Genomic DNA, 14,976 nt, shown 5'->3' with positions numbered 1-14,976 from the left:
ATGAATTCAGCAATGTAGCAGGATACAAAATTAATACCCAGAAATCTATGGCTTTTTTTATACACCAATAATGAACTCACAGAAAGAGAAACTTAAAAAAATCCCATTTACCATTGCAACAAAAAAATTAAGGTACCTAGGAATAAATTTAACCAAGGAGATAAAGGACCTGTACTCAGAAAATTAAAGGACACTGAAAGAAGAGATAGAGGAAGACATAAACAAATGGAAGAATATACCATGCTCATGGATTGGTAGAATCAACATCATTAAAATGTCCATACTACCCAAAGCAATCTATAGATTTCAATGCAATCCCTATTAAAATACCAACGTCATACTTCAAAGACCTAGAACAAACTCTCCAAAATTGCATCTGGAATAACAAAAACACCCTGAATAGCTGCAGCAATCTTGAGAAAGGACAAAGTTAGAGCGATCACAATACCAGATATCAAGTTACACTATAAAGCCACTGTTCTCAAAACTGCCTGGTACTGTCACAAGAAGAGACATATAGACCAACACAACAGAGAACCCAGAGATTGACCCAAGCCATTATGCTCAATTAATATTTGACAAAGGAGGCAAGAGCATACAATGGAGTCAAGATAGTCTCTTCAATAAATGGTGTTGGGAAAATTGGACAGATACATGCAAAAGTGAAACTAGAAAACCAACTTACACCATTCACAAAAATAAATTCAAAATGGATAAAGGACTTAAATGTAAGATGGGAAACCATAAAAATCTTAGAAGAAGCCATAGACAGCAAAATAGCAGACATTTGTGATGGCAATATCTTTACTGATACATATCCTAGGAAAATGGAAAGTAAGGAGAAAATAAACAAGTGGGACTACATCAAAATAAAAAGCTTCTGCACAGCAAAAGAAACTATCAACAAAACAAGAAAGCCCACTGCATGAGAGAACATACTTGCCAATGTTATTTCTGATAAAGGTTTAATCTCCAAAATTTATAGGGAACTCATACAACTTAACAACAAAAAAAGATAAACAATCCAATCAAAAAATGGGCAAGGGACCTAAACAGACACCTTTCGAAAGAGGACATACAGAAGGCCAAGAGACATATGAAAACATGCTCAAAGTCACTAATCATCCGAGAAATGCAAATCAAAACAATAATGAGGTACCATTTCACACCTGCCAGAATGGCTATCATCAAAAAATCAACAAAGGACTAGTGCTGAAGAGGATGCAGAGAAAAAGGAACCCTCTTACACTGCTGGTGGGAATGCAGACTGGTGCAGCCACTGTGGAAACCAGTATGGCATTTCCTCAAAAAACTAAAAATGGAACTTCCATTTGACTCAGTAATCCCACTTCTAGGAAGATAACCCAAGAAATCAGAAACACCAATCAGAAAGGATATATGCACCCCTATGTTCATAGCAGCACAATTTACAATAGCTAAGATTTGGAAAGAGCTTAAGTGCCCACCAGCAGATGAGTGGATTAGAAAACTACTCACATCTACACAATGGAATACTACACTGCTGTAAAAAAGAAGGAATTCTTACCATTTGCTACAGCATGGATGGAACTGGAGAGCATTAAGATAAGTGAAATAAGTCAGTCAGAGAAAGATAATTATCACATGATCTCATTCATTAGATATAATGAACAACATAAACTGATGAGCAAAAATAGAAACAGAGTCATTGAAGCATGAACAGACTGTCCAACCTAGAGGAAAGGCAGGGGGTGAGAGGGTAAGGAATCAACCAAAGGACTTGTATGCATGCATATGCGCATAACTAATGGACATATACTGGGGGATAGGGGGACTGGGTGGACATGTTCTGGGGGTGGGGGCAGCTGGGGAGAGGTCAATGGGGGAAAAAGGAGACTTATGTAATACTTTAAACAATAAATAATTTTTAATAAGTTACATTGCGGAAAATATTAACTCTAGTAATCACTGGGGAAAACATCTATTCAAATGGCTTCAATAGGCAGCTGTATGTGCCTCATTTATCAAAACTTCTACCCTAACCTCCTGTCCAATAGTCTAATGATTCTTACTAATCTACAGAGCATTGCTATTTCATTGTTAGTCAAACAAGCTTGTCTACATCAGAGCCCATAAATCCATATTTTCACTATGTTCAGTAAACAAAAATAGTTGGGGTATTTAACGCATGAGCTCAGCAGAAAGTTGCTGATGTGATTAGAGTGTGGATTGAAATTTTGGCCATGGAAATGGTGGATCCTAGAGATGCTCTACAAGAGTAATTTTAGACTTGATGGGAAATAGAACATCTTCGCTCAAGGACAGTGGCTTGTTTGCTTCTGTGGAACTTATCTGCCGATGCCATCCCCTGAAGTCTGACATGAGAAGTGCATTCAAGGTTTCCACGCTGCTGGCTTCTGATTAGGTTTGGGCAATGGAGACACCAGGGATGCCTAATATATCTAAAATCTTTTTTGAAAGTCTTTTGCAAGAATGTATTGCTTTAAGCCTTATTATAATTTGTTACAATTTTAAAAACAAAGACAGATTTAAGCATTAAAGTGATAAAGACCAAAAAAAAAGACAGAAGTAGAAAGACTATGTAATTACAACAAAAATGAAGGGATACCCACAAACACACACAAAAATAAAAAATAACAAAAACATAAAGAGAATCAGTAAATATTATAGTGACTTTAGGATGTGTTTAAACTTAAGCAACCATCAACTTAAAACAGACTGGTATAAACATAACTTGGTATGTATGAAGCACATGATAACCACCAACCAAAAATCTATAAGAAATATACAAGTAGAGAAAGGAATGTGAACTATACAAAGTCATCACCATACAAGAGAATAAGAAAGAAACAGAGAAGCACTACAAAAACAATGAGAAAACAATACCTGTAGGGGTTTTTCTGGACGAGATTAATATTTGAATCAGTGGATTCAATAAAGTAGATTTCCCCCACAGCCTGAATATAAGAAAACATGGAAGGAGGAATTTGCCCTGATTTTTTTCCTCTCACTACTGAGCTGGGACCTCTCATCCCATCTTCTCCGAACCTCAGACTGGGGTTTACACCATCAGCTCCTCTGGCTTTCAAGTCTTCAGACTTGAACAGGAACTTCACCACTAGCTCTCCCAAGTCTCCGGCTTGCAGATTATGGGACCTCTTAGCCTCTATAACAGGGGTGGGCAAACTTTTTGACTCGAGGGCCACAATGGGTTCTTAAACTGGACCGGAGGGCCGGAACAAAAGCATGGATGGAGTGTTTGTGTGAACTAATATAAATTCAAAGTAAACATCATTACATAAAAGGGTATGGTCTTTTTTTTTTTTTTTTTAGTTTTATTCATTTCAAACAGGCCGGATCCGGCCCGCGGGCCGTAGTTTGCCCACGGCTGCTCTATAACCACACAGGAAATGTGTGAGTGTGTGTTCCCTACTGGTTCTAAGTCTCTGAAGAACCCTGAACTAATACAGTTACTTTATACTAAGTTGGTCAAAGTTGCTATGGTAGTCATTAGGGTTTTTCACCAAATATTTCTAGTTCTTGTTCCAGGCACTGGCAGGACTGCACTTTCTCCATTGACCTAAAATTAGATTTGGCCATGTGACTAGACCTGGCACATGGAATCTGAGGAAAAGGGATTTATATCACTCTATTTTGGAATATTTAGAAACTCTATGATTTGGTCTGCTTTCTTTTTATTTATGCCATAGGTAATGGGGATGCTGCAGATGGTGGCTGTCATCCTAGGTCCCAGCCCATCCATGAGGGACATATATCAATGAGCAATAGTCACTGCTCCTTTTAGTCACTGAGACATGGAGTTCCCATGTTATCCCAGCAAAATCTAACTGATCCTATCACAAAAAGTTAAGGAAATCCTATTGAGTTAAGACTTGAACGATGAAAAAGACCTAGACATGCAAAAGGCCACAGTAAGAAAGAACTTGGTTTAAGGGGCAGACAGGAAACTGGCTGGAATGTAAGGACAGCTGTAGTGTGATAAGGGGCAAAGAGGTAAATTATGATCAGGCCAGGCAGAATCCAAAGGCCAGAGTAATTGGCTTATATTTCCTCATAATTTCAACAGGCAGCAAGTGAAAGAATTTTAAACTTCAGTGGGGTAAGAGGAGTAACATAATCTAATTGAAGGTTATCCTGATGACAGAGTAAAAACCTTGCTACCTCCTTCTCTAAAAAAGTAACAAACAAAAACTTCTTTGATTTTTAAAAAGAAATACTCTACAAAAAATGAAGATAATAGGTGGATATAGGAATTTTAGATGTTTTGGCCAAACAAAGGAAAATCAAATTTATATACGGAAAAGCAAGCCACTTGCACAGAACTTGAGAAAGATTTGGGAACAGGATGCACCAGATACAGGAGTAATTAGATATGCTGAATAAAGGTTATAATTTAATAGCCTCAGTAAGCAATTAGTGTCCTGGATCTGCAGTGCCATCAGGTTCAGTCAGACAGCTACCCATTCTTAGCCCTGAGGGAACAGGAGATAACAAGCTACCAATAAACTGAGCCAGAGAGACTGGACCCACCAACAGAGAAGGCTAGTGGTGATAAATAGACTAGAACAGGGGGTTAGGTAAAGCTACCACATAAATTTTAAATAGCTGGTAATCCCTTTGTTCTGACAAATTCCAGGGGCCTAACCTTAGGCTCAGGCAAGAGACCAAATGAGACCTTTCTGGAGAAATTAAATTATCCCAGAGAAAGGACCTTTAGACACTGACATTTGAGGGAACCTAAAAACAAATAAACAAACAACAACAAAACAGCCAAATGGCCTCCTGAAATCCCTACAGTAAAGTCTATCCACAGAATTTTCAATTAGTTTTTCAGTGTGCAGACACTCAAATATGCACAGACTGACAAGATGCATCAGACATTTGAAAACAGCTTCTCAATAAAAGAGAGGTGATATCAAGCAAACAAAAAAGGGGGGAGTACTCAAATAAAATAGAAACAATAAAGATATAAACATGTAAGAAAAAATATTGCATCTATGAAACCATAAATAGGATACTATAAACAGGAATAGTCATGAAAATTTTAAACATAATAAAGTTAAGGCAATCTCCCCTAGAGAATAATAAAAAATACAAGAAACACACAATCAGAGACCAAAGGAGAAAACTTGATGTGATACAATATCTGAATAATAAAAGCTTCAGAAAAGAATTTGGAGGGGAGAGATTTATCCAAGGAAAATTCAAGAAAAGTACCTAGCACTGAAAATATGCATTTGCAGAGAGAAAGGACCTGTCAAGGGCCCAGCTTGTGAATGGAAGAAGGCACAAAGCACACCAACTTAGAATGTCAAAACACCAGTATGAAAAAGAAGAGCTCCCAGGCTTCCTCGGTGGTGGGGAGAAGTCATAAACCAAAATGTATTGGATTTCTCAACAGCAAGGTGGAAGCCAGGAAAAGATGAGTAAGTGCCTTGTAAATTATTTCAACCTAAATTTCTGTAACTATTCAAATTATCAACTAGTGAACACTGAATAAAGAGATTTTTCAGTCACATAGATAACCCCAAAATTTATGCCCTATGCCAGTGGTCGGCAAACTGCGGCTCGCGAGCCACATGCGGCTCTTTGGCCCCTTGAGTGTGGCTCTTCCACAAATACCGACTTCTGCGCATGGGCCACGAAGTTTCAATCGCACTGTACATGCGCGCCTGCACGTGGTATTTTGTGGAAGAGTCACACTGAAGGGGCCAAAGAGCCGCAGTTTGCCGACCACTGTCCTATGCATTCTTTCTCAGGAATAAATGAATATGAGATCCTGTGTGGTCCAGGAAACAGGACTGAACACAAGAAAGGAGGCAAAGGGAATTCCTAAACTAGTAGCTCTGCAGCTGAATCACAGAGAATGCAGTAAGGTTCCCCGAGACAGGCTACCTATCCTCTAGAACAGTGATGGCGAACCTATGACACGCGTGTCAGAGGTGACACGCGAACTCATTTTTTTGGTTGATTTTTCTTTGTTAAATGGCATTTAAATATATCAAATAAATATCAAAAATATAAACCTTTGTTTTACTATGGTTGCAAATATCAAAAAATTTCTATATGTGACACGGCACCAGAGTTAAGTTAGGGTTTTTCAAAATGCTGACACGCCGAGCTCAAAAGGTTCGCCATCACTGCTCTAGAAAGTATCTGCTTTTGTTATTAACTTTTTAAAACATTACGAAAAAAGTCAAACATATACAAAAGTAGAATTATATGAACCTTTTGTGCTTCAAATAATTAACATTTTGCAATATATTTTAAAGTCTAAATTATTTTCCTAAAAATCCCCAAGACCTCGCTAAAAAATGTTCAATATTACAGTGATTTATCCTTAATAATAGAAAATGACTAAATTATAAAATCAAAGACTTCATTATTTTCTTAGTTAACATACATTATTTTCAGGTGTACACCTTCACTGACTAGAAATTACAGAGCTTACTAAGTGGTCATCCCGATAAATCTTGTACTCACCTGATACCATACATAATTAGAATATTGACTCAATTCCCCATGCTGTACTATTTTACATCTCCATGACTATTTATAACAACCAATTTGTACTTCTTTTTAAATTGATTTTAGAGAGAAAGAAGGGGAAGGGAGAGAGAAACATCAATTCGTTGTTCCATTTATTTATGCACTTTAGGGATCCTTCTTGTATGGACCCTGGAATTGAACCTGCAACTTTGGTATATGAGGACAATGCTCTACCAATAACCAACTGAGCTACCTGGCCAGTACCAATTGGTACTTCTCAATCCCTTCAACCTTTTTCAACCATCCCTCCAACTCTCTTCCCATCGGGCAACCATCAAAATGTTCTCTGTATTTATGTCTGTTTCTGTTCTTGTTCATTTTCTGTTTTTTATATTGAATTATTGATATGTTTTTACTGCTATTTTATTGCTCATATTTATGATCTTTTTATTCCCTCTTCTTAAAAAAAAAGATTTTTAAAAAATTTTTAATACTGGTTTGGTGATTGTGAATTCCTTTAGCTTTTTCTTATCAATGAGACTTTTTATCACCTTGAATATTTCTTGCCACTCCCTTCTGGCCTGCAAAGTTTCTGTTGAGAAATCAGCTGTTTTATGGGTACTCCCTTATAGGTAACTAAGTGCTTTTCTCTTGATGCTTTTAAGATTCTTTGCTTTAACCTTTGGCATTTTAATTATGATGTGCTTGGTGTGGCCTTTCTGGGTTCATCTTGTTTAGGACTCTGCACTTCCTGGACTGTATGTCTAGTTCCTTCACTAATTAGGGAAGCTTTCTGTCATTTTTTCAAATAGGTTTTCAATTTCTTGCTCTCTCTCTTCTGCCAGCACCCCCATGCTAATGTTGGTACAACTGAAGTTGTCTTAGAGTAGCGGTTCTCAACCTGTGGGTCACGACCCCTTTAGGGGTCGAACAACCCTTTCACAGGAGTCACCTAAGACCATCGGAAAACATATATATAATTACATATTGTTTTTGTGATTAATCACTATGCTTTAATTATGTTCAATTTGTAACAATGAAAATACATCCTGCATATCAGATATTTACATTACGATTCATAACAGTAGCAAAATTACAGTTATGAAGTAGCAACGAAAATAATTTCATGGTTGGGGGTCACCACAACATGAGGAACTGTATTAAAGGGTCGCGGCAGTAGGAAGGTTGAGAACCACTGTTTCAGAGGCTCCTTACATTACATTATTGGATTCTTTTTTCTTTTTGCTGTTCGGATTGTTTTTTGCTTCTTTATATTCCAAATTACTGATGTGATTCTTGGTTTCATCTATTCTACTGTTCTTTGTAAATTCAATTCAGTTGTGTATCTTTCATTTCTGACAGGTTCATTTTTATTGTTTCCATGTCCTTTTGTAAGTTCATTGAGCATACTTATAAAAAGTGTTTTGAACTCTGCATCTGATAAATTGTCTCCATTTAGTTCTTTCTCTGGAGGTTTGTTCTGTTCTCTCATTTTGGACACTTTCTTTGTCTCTTCACTTTGGCTACCTCCCTATGTTTGTTTCTATTTATTAAGTAGAGCTGCTATGCCTCCTGGGCTTGGTAGAGTGGCCTTATGTAGTACGAATCCTGTGGGTCCCAGTGGCACAGCCTCCCTGGTCACCAAAACTGGGCATTCCAGGTGCACCCTCCATGTGTGCTGTGTGCACCCTTCTGTTGTACCCATATGTCTCTGGTGCCTTTTCAGCTGCTGTCCCAGTGCTGGAGCTCAGAGGGAGTCAGTCCAAATAAGTCCGTGTATGATCCCGTTAAGACAGTGATCATCAACCTTTCAGACCTCAATGGACCACCAGAGGTCCGCGAATCGGTTGGCTACCACTGCTCTAAAGGTTTCCTTAAACCAGCATCGCCAACCTTTCAGACCTCACGGACCACAGATTGGTGACTGCTGCTTTAAGAGGAATGCCTGGGACTCCAGCAACCCTCCATCTCCATGAGCCTCAATACCCATTGTTTTTTACAGCCAGAAATTATGGGGCCTTCTATTCCTGGTACTGGAACCCTGGGTTGGGGGGGCCGAGGACCCCTCACTCCTCAGGTGGGACCTCTGCAGCCAAGATATACCTCCCAATTTTTATCTGCCACATGTAGGTTTGGGGCTATCATCCCATTCTCAATCTCTACCCCTCCTACCAGTCTCGAAATGGCTTCTTTAAATCCCTAGCTGTAGAAATTCTTTTCAGCTAAATTTCAGGCGGTTCTGAATGATGGTTGTTCTGTAGTTTAGTTGTAATTTTAATGTGGTTGTCAGGGGATGCAAGTACCCCATTTACCTACATTGCCATCTTGACCAAAAGCCTCAAACAACTCTTTATAATATCCTTCCCTCCCATCTGCTATCAAAAAATATTTAAAGAAAACACGATAGATTATATACAGCAAACTCTCAAATACCAATGCAAAAATCTGCCCCTACATAACCTAAATATTAAGTATTATAATGGTATTTTTGGTGTTTGTTTGTTTGTTTTAATCCTCACCGGAGGCTCTGTTTTTCATTGATTCGGGAAAGCAAAGGAGAGGGAGATGGACAAGAGAGAGCGAGGGAGAGAGAAACATTGATGTGAGAAAGAAGCATTAATTGGTTGTCTCCCGTCAATTGGTTGTCTCCAACCAGGAATCTAACCTGTAATTGGGTATGTTTCTATATGGGAATCAAATCCGAGACCCTTCAGTATACAGGATAACGCTCTAACCAACTGAACCACACTAGCCAGGGATTTGTTTGTATTTTTTAATTTTACTCTAATCATTCCGTGCTTTTAATAAGTAATCATATCCTGGATATTTATGAAAACTCAGACAAAATAATCACAAATATCCCTTTCAAGTGTAATCCACCAGTCTACTTCCAAATGTGTGGTTTTCACATTACCTGAAGGTTCATGTGAACTACTTGTTTTGTTTAACCTACATAAGGGCCTTTAAGCTAAAGTGTATATCATATTTGTGATTAGCATATGAAATTTGTGATTAATGTTAAGTTAATCACATGAAAAGGTAAAAAAATGTTTTCCAATTAAGTTAGTTACATGATTCATGTAAATAAAACACTAAAATACAGTAATGCCTAGATCAGTGGTCGGCAAACTCATTAGTCAACAGAGCCAAATATCAACAGTACAACGATTGAAATTTCTTTTGAAAGCCAAATTTTTTAAACTTAAACTATATAGGTAGGTACATTGTTATTAACTTAATGAGGGTACTCCTAAGGCTTAGGAAGAACCACACTCAAGGGGCCAAAGAGCCGCATGTGGCTCGCAAGCCGGAGTTTGCCGACCACGGGCCTAGATTATCCTTTTCAAAAATAGGTATAAAATTTTCCAAATAAGTGCTGATTTCTTTAAGCATTAAAAATGTCTTTAAATAATGTGATTGGAAATATAACATATATTAGGCACACCCATACCTGCTTAACTGATGTATATAGCAAATACATTTTCTTAATAGCTCAGGACCATCATCATATGTAGTGGTACATCAACCCTTCAGTGAGGTACACAGGAGCTGTCTGCCCCTACACCAATATTCTCAACCTCAGGGCTCTCGTGAGCCAGGTAATTTTGCTATGGGGTGTCCTGTGCACTGTAGGTTGCTAGCAGCATTCCAGGCCTCTGACCACCAGGTGCCAATAATATTCCCCAAAGCATGACAATAAAAAATGTCTTGAGAAGTTGCCAAATGTCCCTTGGGAGGGAGGGGGTCAAACTCACTGGCTGCAAACCAAATGGTCATGCTTCTTACATGTGTGTATTTGATTTTTGTAATTTTCTATCTCCTCCTTCAGTGTTCACCTCTCAATGGCACAGTAACCTCTTTTATGTATGCATGTTTCTCCAAGAATTCCCTTTTCCTTTTAAAATTATTTTAAATGTGTTGTCCACTAAAATATCAGAACACCTCTTTGGTCATAGTTGAAGAGAGTGGAACTCTCGGAATATAGGGTATGAGTTTTTAGATCATGACTATTACAGACATTTAACCATTTCAGATTATTTGTTCTTTAAAAATATGTATTTTCATTGATTTCAGAGAGGAACGAAGAGGGGGAGATAGAAACATCAATGATGAGAGAGAATCATTGATTGGCTGCCTCCTGCACACCCCCCAATGGGGATTGAGCCGACAAGCCAGGAATGTGCCTTGACCGGGAATTGAACTGTGACCTCCTGGTTCATAGGCTGATGCTCAATCACTGAGCACACCGGTCGGGTAGATTACTATTTTGTTCTTGTTTCAAATTTCACCAAAAGTACAAAAATGGCATCCTGTTTTAATTTGCTTTTAAGATGGCTATTGAGACCAAACATCTTTCAAGTAAATTTTTTTTTTTGCAATCTAGTGCCACGTTTTTTGTATTTGTTGCTTTTGCTATTTAAAATGGCCCTAGGTATGATGCTGTCCAGTGTTCCTGAGCACAGGAAGGCCATATGTCAGATGAGCTTCATTAGCAGCTCTTCCTTAGAAAGATGCTTGTTTGTGTTCTCTGTGTGTTATTTACCATTTTCTTAATGATTTTCCAAAATTCTTTATACACCTGAACAACAGTACCCTTTAGGTCACCATTTATGTTGCCAACATTGTCTTAGTTTATTTTTTGTTTATAATGGGGTTTTTTTCCAGTTAAATTTTTATGTAATCAAATTTGTCAATCTAAAATTTTTACCTTTGGTATCAATCACCTTTCTGAACTTAAAATTTAAAAAAACTTCTAAACACTGTCCACTTTTCCACCAAAACAATTTCAACTTCTTTAAAGTACATCTGATTTGTTTAAACATATGAAATGCTTTCTGAAAAAAGAAATTCAGATCCTTTCTTTAAAGCCAAATTTACCAAGAGCCTAGTGTATATTAAGCTCTATCTGGGAAAAAGAGCTAAAACTTACAGAGGAAAAAAAAAGTCCAATTAACAGAACTCAAAATAAGAAAAAATTTCTTATATTGCATTTGTAGCCATGAAATTTCAGTAAATTTATTTTATAAAATAATTAAGACATAAAAATCATCATAAAAACCCTAACACAAATCTTTAGCTACTGAAGCTACAGTCAATTCTTATTATTCCCAGATTCCATATTTGTAAATTCACTAACTTGCTAAAATTATTTGTAACACCTCTTGAATACTTTCAGCCTTCTGCAGTTATGCGCATGCTCCCAGCTGAGTCCATGGAGCTGGGCAACACTCTGCCTTCTCCTTCCAGCTTAGACTGCAAATAGTATCCTTTTTGCAATCTAGTGCATGTTTTTTTTTTGTATTTTTGCAGATAGGCCGTTTCATTTAAGTACAAGTTATGGTACAAACAGCTATCAGGAACACCTAAAACAAGGAAGAGGAGTGTGCTATCTGTGCCCAAAGGTATTTTGGAAGTGCTAAATAACATTTAGAGTATGTGAGGGAACTACGAAAAAGATAAAAAAGTGGCTACATTCATGGATCCATGAGATGACAACCAACAAAAAGTGGAACAGAAGGTTGGAGGTTGAAAGCCAGAGAAATTTATAGTCATGTTACCAAGGATCAGGAAAATACTAATCCCTCCTCAGGTAGAGCTGGCTGGCATGTTTTAAAAAGTGATAGATAGTATGGGAGGAAAAAATTGTTAATACAGGAAAATGGTTATATAGAAGAACAGGTTTGTTTTACAAGAGTGGCTTGTTTTACAAGAATGTTGGCAAACCAATCTATATAATGGAAATGGCATTTTGGCTTACAAAAAAAATGTTTTGTGACCAGAGGCTCACAGACCTAACTCTGTATTCCCCAAGAGGAAAAGAGTCAGTAATGACTAATTCAGTGTTTATGGTGAGTTTATGGAATATATCTACAGCAAATAACAAGAATTAACTGATTATAACAAAATGTGATCTTTTTAAATGTTTCGAACAGCTATTTTTATAACATTATTTTAAAGAGCTCCTGAAAACCATTTTAAGTAGGGAGATGAAAAAAACTAAAGCTTTTATGATGTTTCTAGTTAGAGATAACCAACTTTGATGATAAATGTCAGCATGGTAGAACAGGGATTATTGTGATCCTATAATTTACTCATAACATTAGTTTCCTAGCACATCAGTTAAAATAACACAACCATTGTCTTCCAAGAACTGAAAAATCTACAAAATCATACATTTTATATTAAAATTATTTTTAATCAGCCATTCATTTATTACATAACATACTAGCCCATGCTAAACTAACCAGATGCTTCATTTCTCAAATACTTCTTTTTTTCAAAAGGAGTTTGTCATAATTTGTAGAATGGTAAATTTCAAATCTGAAGAACATGACAAATAGAAATTCTGGATTTCAGAACTGATAAAATATGAAATACTTGAGAGTATACAATAGCACCATGTTGAAGGTATTCAAGGGCAGAGAGACAAAAGTTAGTAAGTCAATTTTATCTGATGTTATTAGTTTACACTAAAAGTAACACATCTTATTAAATGTTTGAATGGATTTAAAAGGTGTCTACTCAAATAATGGTTTATACTTTCATGCACATTAATAGTCACAGCATACTTCTAAAAGACAAGATCTAGGTGATATCTTGATCTATACTGACCTCTTCTTTCCTAATACATTTACCTTTAAAATTATCATCTCTTTAATTCATTAAATTAGACCAGTTTACAACTGAACTTTTCCTTGGATTCTGATTACATGAAAGTTAATTATAATTTTTTAAAACCATCAATTATTTAGCAGTCCATATAAAAAATAACAATGGGGCAAATCTTATTTTACTATATTTTGCTATAATGAAAAAGCAATAGAAAAAAAACAACTAAGAAATTACAGGACCATATTCTAGATCAAAGATGGCAAGTCCATGCACAGGGTGAGAACAAGCACATGGCTCAAAGGTTCCTGGTACGTGCTCTGCACCAATGCAAATGTCATCCAGAACAGCATGCATTTAGACTGACATTCCACATCTGAGAAAGATCTGGTTATTTTAAATATGTTTACTAATGAGAGAGAGAGAGAGAGAGAGAGAGAGAGAGAGAGAGAGAGGAGAGAGGGGGGAGGGAGAGAGAGGGAGAGAGAGGGAGGGAGAGAGAGAGAGAGAGAGAGAGAGAAACATCAATTGGCTGTATCCTATATGCCCCCTACTGGAGCTCAAACCCACAACCTGGGCATATGCTCTGACCCAAAATCGAACCAGTGACCTCTCAGTGCATGGGACGAAGCTTAACCAACTGAGCCACATTGGCCAGGGCAGGATTTGGTTATTTTATTCTCCATGCTATAGTATTGAATTGATATAACATACATCTCAAAGTTTATGATATCTTTAAAAAGGTATAAATATTTTATTAAATATGCAAGAAAATCTGAAATCTTATAATTATCTTACACACTGTAAAGTGTATGGCAACAGTGGGCACAAGCAACAGCAGACACTGACAATATCTGCCAGTAAATCTGGCACTCCCTATAGCTAAATTGCCAAATACTTGTTATTTTAATAAAATGTCAGTTTCTAAAGTACTTTTGAGTTTTAATTTGGATAAAATGTTTCCCATAATCTCAGAAAGGGGTGTCAAAAAAGTTTAGTTTCATTTCACATTCCTAATCGGTTTGTAATGACTGCTTAGGGCAATGTGTTAAGAATTTTAAGGTCAAGGAGTAAACTTACAGGTTATTGGGAAAGACGGGGAAAGAGACTGAGTCTCCAGAAAACTAAAAAAAAATGTATATAACTATTAACGATGACTAATAAAGGCATATTATTTTCTAAAATAATCCTATCTCATCAGCACTTAAAATGGCCACAGCCTAAGACATGGCTCAACTCTGAAAGTTGCCAGAATAGCACTGAGAGATCTCACATTCATCATGCCTCCTTGGCTAACCTTGATGCAGCTCGCAAATAACTTCCTTCACTTATGACTACATTTTTCAACTTTCTCCCTCTCTGTTTTTGAAGGTGGTGTAGGCAGGATAATACATGTTACTCTCTAGTCTGAGGAGGAGGTTTCCATAAAAAGGGAGAGAGAAAAGAGCGAAAATAATTCACTTGATTAGATTCTGCTTCAGCCTTTTTTCTCTCATAGAATAATTGCCCTCCTCCTAAGTAATATAATAAAGTATAATACTTGATACAAGTATAAAATTCATCCCTAAATATATCAAAACATAACTTCCATATAGAAATATTAACAACTAGTGGCCCAGTGCACAAAGATTTGTGCACTCAGGGGGGAGGGGGGTGTCCCTCAGCCTGGCCTGCACCCTCTCCAATCTGGGACCCCTGGAAGGATGTCCTACTGCCGGTTTACAGGGATCGGGCCTAAACTGGCAGTCGGACATCCCTCTCACAATCTGGGACTGCTGGCTCCTAACCACTCACCTGCCTGCCTGCCTGATTGCCCCTAACCACTCTGCCTGCCAGCCTGCTTGCCCCCAACTTCCC

The 14,976-nt window shown here is 37.3% G+C and overlaps 1 pseudogene; it reads left to right on the top strand.

Annotated features, from left to right (window-relative positions):
* The window catches only part of LOC102241591, a 17,333-nt pseudogene extending 6,213 nt beyond the window's left edge, over positions 1 to 11,120 (top strand).
* The last annotated feature ends 3,856 nt before the right edge of the window (positions 11,121 to 14,976 follow it).

Source organism: Myotis brandtii, unplaced genomic scaffold (assembly GCF_000412655.1).
Source record: "Myotis brandtii unplaced genomic scaffold, ASM41265v1 scaffold562, whole genome shotgun sequence".
Taxonomy (NCBI): Eukaryota; Metazoa; Chordata; class Mammalia; order Chiroptera; family Vespertilionidae; genus Myotis; species Myotis brandtii.
Note: the sequence above shows the minus strand (reverse complement) of the source record. Positions and strands in the feature narration are given on the sequence as shown.